Consider the following 7,972-nt stretch of genomic DNA (forward strand, 5'->3'; position numbering starts at 1 on the left):
ACATCTACCATCTAACCGTCTACATCTACCGTCTACCATCTACCATCTACCATCTACATCTACATCTACATCTACCTACCATCTACATCTACATCTACCATCTACCATCTACCATCTACACTCTACCATCTACATCTACCGTCTTACGTCTACCATCTACATCTACGGTCTACCGATCTACATCTACCATCTACATCTAACCATCACATCTACCATCTACGCATCATCTACATCTACCATCTACATCTACCGTCTACCATCTACATCTACCATCTACATCTACATCTACATCCTACATCTCCATCTACATCTACCGTCTACCATCTGAACATCTACTCTACATCTACATCTACCATCTACTGTCTACATCTACCGTCTACCATCTACCAATCTACCATCTACATCTACCATCCGTTCTACCATCTACCATCTACATCTACATCTACCATCTACATCTACCATCTACATCTACCATCTACATCTACCATCTACATCTACCATCTACCATTCTACATCTACATCTACCAATCTACATCTACCATCTACTCTACCGTCTACATCTACGTCTACCGTCTACCATCTACCTCTACATCTACATCTACATCTACTCTACGATCTACTTATCTTAACATCTACCATCTACATCTACCACCTAATCTACGCATCTACATCTACCGTCTCACATCTACATCTACATCTACCATCTACCATCTACGTCTACATGCTAATCATTACATCTACGATCTACCGTCTACCATCTAGCATCTACCATCTACATCTACCATCTACATCTACCGTCTACCATCTACATCTACATCTACATCTACCATCTAGCATCTACCATCTACAATCTACGTCAGCCATCTACATCTACAATCTACATCTACCATCTACGATCTACATTTACCATCTACATTACTATCTACATCTACGCGTCTACCGTCTACCATCTACATACCACTACATCTACGATCTACATCTAACATTACATCTACATCACTTCATCTACATTAATCTACATCTACCGTCTACCATCTACATCTACCATCTACATCTACCATCTACAACTACTTTATCTACCATCTACTCTAATTCTACACTCACTATCACGTCTACCGTACGTCTACCACTAAATCTACCATCTACATCTACATCTATCTCATTACTCTACCGTCTACCATCTACATCTACATCTACCATCTAACATCTACATCTACCATCCATACATCTACCATCTTACATCTACCGTCTACCGTCTACCATCTACATCTACATCTACCATCTACGTTTCCCATCTACCATCTACCATCTACATCTACATCTACATCTACCATCTACCATCTACATCTACCATCTACATCTACCATCTACCATCTACATCTACATCTACCGTCTACCGTCTACCATCTACATCTACATCTACCATCTACATCTACATCTACCATCTACAGTGCTTGATTTGCTGACGTGGTCTTCCTGTCTGGGTTGCGCCCCACCTTGGGTTGTGCCGTAGCGGAGATCTTTGTGGGCTATACTCTGCCTTGTCTCAGGATGGTAAGTTGGTGTTAACGATATCCCTCTAGTGGTGTGGGGCCTGTGTTTTGCAAAGGTGGTGGGGTTATATCTGCCTGTTGGCCCTGTCCGGCGGTATCATCGGATGGGTCACAGTGTCTCCTGACCTCTGTCTCAGCTCCAGTATTTATGCTGCAGTAGTTTAGTGTCGGGGGCTAGGGTCAGTTTGTTATATCTGGAGTACTTCTCCTGTCTTATCCAGTGTCCTGTGTGAATTTAAGTATGCTCTCTCTAATTCTCTCTTTCTCTCTTTCTTCTCTCTCTCGAGGACTGTGCCCTAGGACATGCGTCAGGACTACCTGGCATGATGACTCCTTGCTTCCCCAGTTCACCTGGCCGTGCTGCTGCTCCAGTTTTAACTGTGCTACCTTCCATCTCTCTACCTCTTCACCTCTCTACCTCTTTCTAACTCTCTCTACCTCTCTCTACCTCTCCATCTCTCTACCTCTACCTCTCTATCTCTCTACCTCTCCATCTTTACCTCTCTCTACCTCTCCATCTCTCTACCTCTCCATCTTTACCTCTCTCTACCTCTTCATCTCTCTATCTATCTCTGCCAGGTCTCCCTCTCTACCTCATACCCTGCTTTCTCTGTACTCTGGGGTTGTTGATCAATCGATCGGACGGTGGAGGCTCGGGGCGAGTCTGTTCCTCTTTATAAATAACAACTGTTGCTTCCAGTGGGAAGGATATCTCAAGCTTTTACTCACCTGATATACAGAGCCTACAGAAAATATTCAGACACCTTGACATTTTTTTCACATTTTGTGTTACAGCCTGAAATTAAAATAGATTGAGATGTCACTGGCCATCACACAATACCCCAATACCCCATAATGTCGAAGTGGAATTATGTTTTTTTTCTTCTTTTTTTTTCAAATTAATAAAAAAATGAAATGCTGAAATGTCACTCAAGTCAAACAGTAAATTCCAGATTCAACCACAAAGACCAGTGAGGTTTTCCCACAATGCCTCGCAAAGAAGAGCACCTATTGGTAGAAGGGTAAAAAATAAAAAAGCATGATAAAGTTATTAAATACACTTTGGCTAGTGTATCAATACACCAAGTCACTACAAAGATACAGGTGTCTTCCCTAAATCAGTTGCTGGAGAGGAAGGAAACCTCTCAGGGAATTCACCATGACACCAATGGTGACTATAAAACAGTTACAGAGTTTAATGGCTGTGATAGGAGAAAACTGAGGATGGATCAKCAACATAGTAGTTTCTCCACAATACTAACCTAAATGACAAGAGTGAAAAGAAGGAAGCCTGTGCAGAATAATATTTTGCAACACTAAAGTAATACTGCAAGAAATTTTCCAAAGCAATTAACTTTTTGTCCTGAACACAAAGTTGTCACGATCGCTAGAATGATTGGCCCAAGGCGCAGCGTGCGTAGAGTTCCACATGTTTTAATCAAATGAAACTCACCAAAACAAATACAGAAAACAAACGAACCGTGAAGTAATTGCAGTGTAAACAGGCACTACACAAAAAACAAGATCCCACAAACAACAGGTGGGAAAAGGCTGCCTAAATATGATCCCCAATCAGAGACAACGATAGACAGCTGCCTCTGATTGGGAACCATACCAGGCCAACATAGAAAACAAAAAACTAGAACGCCCACCCTAATCACACCCTGACCTAACCAAAATAGAGAATAAAAAGGCTCTCTAAGGTCACGGCGTAACAGCGTGACACAAGTGTTGTGTTTCAATAGAATACTGAGTACTACTCTCCATATTTTGAAGCATAGGTGGTGGCTGCATCGTGTTATGGGTATGCTTGTAATTGTTAAGGACTAGGGAGTTCTTCAGGATGAAAAATAAACGGAATAGATCTAAGCACAGGCAAAATCCTAGAGGAAAACCTGGTTCAGTTTACTTTCCACCAGACACTGGGAAAATTAATTCACTTTTCAGCCTAAAACACAAGGCTAAATGGTTTCCACATGTGAACCTGCAAATTTGAAATACATGTTTTAGGGATATTCACTTTATCCTGCCTTTATAAATAGATCTACCTCAAATACCTGGCACGTTCATCTGATACTGGTAGTTTCATTCTTATTTTACTCTTTCTGTGTTGCTATTTGTATTTGTAAATTTCTTTGGACTCTGCATCATTAGGAAGGGCTCGGAAGCAAGCGTTTCACAGTAAAACACCCGTTGTATTTGGTTGTGACAAATACAATTTGATTTGATTTGTGACGGCCTGGCTGTTGGAGGGCGAGAGGAAGGAAAGTGGCAGTTCTTTTTCAGAGCCGACAGGAATTGGCCTAACTGTTCCTCTTCTCACCACGGGAACAATGCCGTGGCGTCACACCCCTCCGCCATTCACATGGAAACATGTCCCAGAATTACGCTCCCAGGCTGAGAGAAGACCTGGGGCTGAGAACTGAGAGAAGGCGGGAGGAGGAAAGAGAATAGTAGGTAAAGGATGAGGGATTGCGGAGGCCGAGGGAGGGTAGGGAGTAGAGAGAGTGGGGAAGAGAGGGAGGAGAGGGGGAGAGAGAAGAGGGTAGGGAGAGAGAAGGGAGTGAAGAGGTGGGAGAGAGAGAAGAGCGGAGAAGAGAGGGTGGGAGAGGAGGAGGGAGGAGAGGGGAGGGAGAGAGGAGGGAAGTAAGTGAGACAGTAAGGGTGGGGAGGGAGAGAGAGGGGAGGGAGGAAGGGAGGGAGGGAAAGGAGAGTGGGAGGCAGGGAGAGAGGGAGAAGAGAGGGGGTGGGAGGGAAAGAGAGAGAGAGAGCGAGAGAGAGGTAAGGAGGGAGGGAGGAATAGGAGAGGGGGAAGGGAAGGAGGGAGAGAGAGAGGGGGATGGTGAGTTACTCCTTCATTATATAGTTACTCTCTCTTATTCCCTCATTGTTGCTCTCTCCCGCTCTTTGTACAAAGGACAAATTAACTTCAGTATGATGTGCAGTTGGCACGCTAAGGCCCTTTATTCACCCTTATGAACAGAACAGAGCTCCAGCTCCACCCATACACAAACAGACACACACACACACACACATACACACACACACACACACACACACACTCCAGGCCCAACCCTAGCCCCAGCATGGCTGATTGTGAGGGTATGGAGGTCTTTAATGATGGTTATAACCCAGAGCAGAGCAGGACTATAGCCCGGATAAACCAGGCGGAACACTGCGCTCACCACTGTAACAGTGGGGCTTCAGGGCGGGTTGCCAGGCTAGAGCAGGAGCTCGACCCAGAGAAATAATGGGAGTGACAGTGTTTAGGTTGAGCTGTAGTTGTGGTTCATGGATCATGCTGTGTCATGACATGTTCTGTGTCATATACACACACAGGCCGCTTATCGCTCTGGAAATCTATTTCACTCTTACACGCACGCGCGCACACACACACACACTTAGTCTTGTGTTCTGCACAGTATCACTGTGAGAGGTCACACACAGACAAAGACTCAGCTCCAACACAGTGTTCCCGTGTCGCAAAACAAGATTTCACTCAACTCTCCACACATCTAGCTCTTAATTACACTGTTCTATACATGTAGTTATCAATGTGTGCCCGTCTTTCCGCTCTTCTTCAACCAGATGCAGAAACAATAATGATGATAATATGGGCAATAGGAGTCACGGACCTACAGTAGAGTCTTTTAGTAAGCTAGAGGAAGCTATAGGAGTCTATTTACTTTAGGGAAACGTAGTACCTTGCATACAGCCTTAAAAATATTGTATAAGACAGATAAAACCATGTAAAAGATAGATAAAACCATGTAAAATATCAAATAAACCATGTAAAATATACAGTTGAAGTCGGAGGTTTACATACACTTAGGTTGGAGTCATTAAAACTCGTTTTTCAACCACTCCACAAATTTCTTGTTAACAAACTATGGTTTTGGCAAGTCGGTTAGGACATTACTTTGTGCATGACACAAGTAATTTTTCGAAACAATTGTTTACAGACAGATTATTTAACTTATAATTCACTGTATCACAATTCCAGTGGGTCAGAATTTACATACACTGATGACTGTGCCTTTAAACAGCTTGGAAAATTCCAGAAAATGATGTCATGGCTTTAGAAGCTTCTAATAGGCTGATTACATCATTTGAGTCAATTGGAGGTGTTGGATATATTTCAAGGCCTACCTTCAAACTCAGTGCCTCTTTGCTTGACATCATGAGAAAATCAAAGAAATCAGCCAAGACATCAGAAAAAAATTGTAGACCTCCACAAGTCAGGTTCATCCTTGCGAGCAATTTCCAAACGCTTGAAGGGTACCACGTTCGTCTGTAAAAACAATAGTACGCAAGTATAAAACACCATGGGACCACGCAGCCGTCATACCGCTCAGGAAGGAGACGCGTTCTGTCTCCTAGAGATGAACGTGCTTTGGTGCGAAAAGTGCAAATCAATCCAAGAACGACAGCAAAGGACCTTGTGAAGATGCGGAGGAAACAGGTACAAAAGTTCTATATCCACAGTAGAACGAGTCTTATATCGATCATAACCTGAAAGGCCTCAGTAAGAAAAAGCCACTGCTACAAAACCGCCATAAAAAGCCAACTACGGTTTGCAACTGCACATGGGACAAATACTACTTTTTGGAGAAATGTCTCTGGACTGATGAAACAAAAATCTAACTGTTGGCCATAATGACCATCGTTATTCGGGGACGAAAAAGGGGAGGCTTGCAAGCCAAAATCACCATCCCAACCGTGACGCATGGGGAAGCATCATGTTATAGGTGCACTTCACAAAATAGATGGCATCATGAGGGGGGAAAATGACGTGGATATATTTAAGCAACATCTCAAGACATCAGTCAGAAGTTAAAGCTTGGTCGCAAAATGTGTCTTCCAAATGGACAATACCCCAAGCATACTTCCAAAGTTGTGGCAAAATGGCTTAAGGACAACAAAGTCCAAGAATTGGAGTGGCCATCACAAAGGCCCTGACCTCCAATCCCATAGAATATTTTGTGGGCAGACCTGAAAAAGCGTGTGCGAACACAGAGCCTACAAACCTGACTCAGTTACACCAGCTCTTTCAGAGGAATGGGCCAAAATTCACCCAACTTATTGTGGAAGCTTGTGGAAGGCTACCCGAAATGTTTGAACCAAGTTAAACAATGTAAATGCAATGCTACCAAATACTAATTGAGTGTATGTAAACTTCTGACCCACTGGGAATGTGATGAAAGAAAATAAAAGCTGAAATAAATAATTATCTTTAATATTATTCTGACATTTCACATTCTTAAAATAATGTGGTGATCCTAAACTGACCTAAGACAGGGAATTTTACCAGGATTAAATGTCAGAATGTGAAAAAACTGAGTTTACATGTTTTTGGCTAAGGTGTTTTCGCTCAACTATAATAAAACCACGTAAAATATAGATAAACCCATTAAAATATAGATAAACCCACGAACAAATATAGATAAACCCATGTAAAATATAGATAAACCCACGTACAACATAGATAAAACTGCGTAAAATATAGCATAAAACCACGTCAAATATAGATAAACCCACGACAGATATAGATAAAACTACGTAATTAGAAAGATAAAACCACGTAACAATATAGATAAACCCATGTAAAATATAGATAAAAACCATGTGATAATATAGATAAAACCATGTAAAATATAGATAAAACCATGTAAAAATATAGATAAACCCACGCTCAATATAGATAAAACTACGTAATAATATAGATAAAACCACGTACAATATAGGTAAAACCATGTAAAATATAATAAACCCATGTAAAATATGAATAAACCCACGTACAATATAGATAAAACTACGTAAAAGATAATAAAACCATGTAAAAAGTAGTATAAACTATGTAGAATATAGATAAAAACCACGTAAAATATTAGATAACACATATAAATATAGATAAACCCAACGTACAATATAGAAAAACTACGTAAAATATAGATAAACCACGTAAAATATAGGTAAACCCACGTACAATATAGATAAACCATGTAAAAATAGATAAAACCATATCAAATATAGATAAATATATAAAATACAATTAGTAAAATATAGACATACAAGTATATAAAACCACTGTTAAATATAGATAAATATATAAAACACTGTAAAATATAGATAAATATATAAACCACTGTAAACCCTATAGATAAAATATATAAACCACTGTTAAATATAGATAAATATATAAACCACTGTAAAATATAGATAAATATATAAACCACTGTAAATATACTAGAATAATAAACCACGTAAAATATAGATAAAACCATGTAAATATTGATAAACCATGCAACAATAGATAAAACCATAAAAAGGGAGGTTAAAAAGCAACGTGAAAGAGAGAACTATTCTGATTAAAATAAGTTTATTCATGAAATACATCTTCCATCCTGTCCATTTAAAAC

This window comes from Salvelinus sp. IW2-2015, unplaced genomic scaffold (genome assembly GCF_002910315.2).
Source record: "Salvelinus sp. IW2-2015 unplaced genomic scaffold, ASM291031v2 Un_scaffold2051, whole genome shotgun sequence".
In the NCBI taxonomy this organism is placed as follows: Eukaryota; Metazoa; Chordata; class Actinopteri; order Salmoniformes; family Salmonidae; genus Salvelinus; species Salvelinus sp. IW2-2015.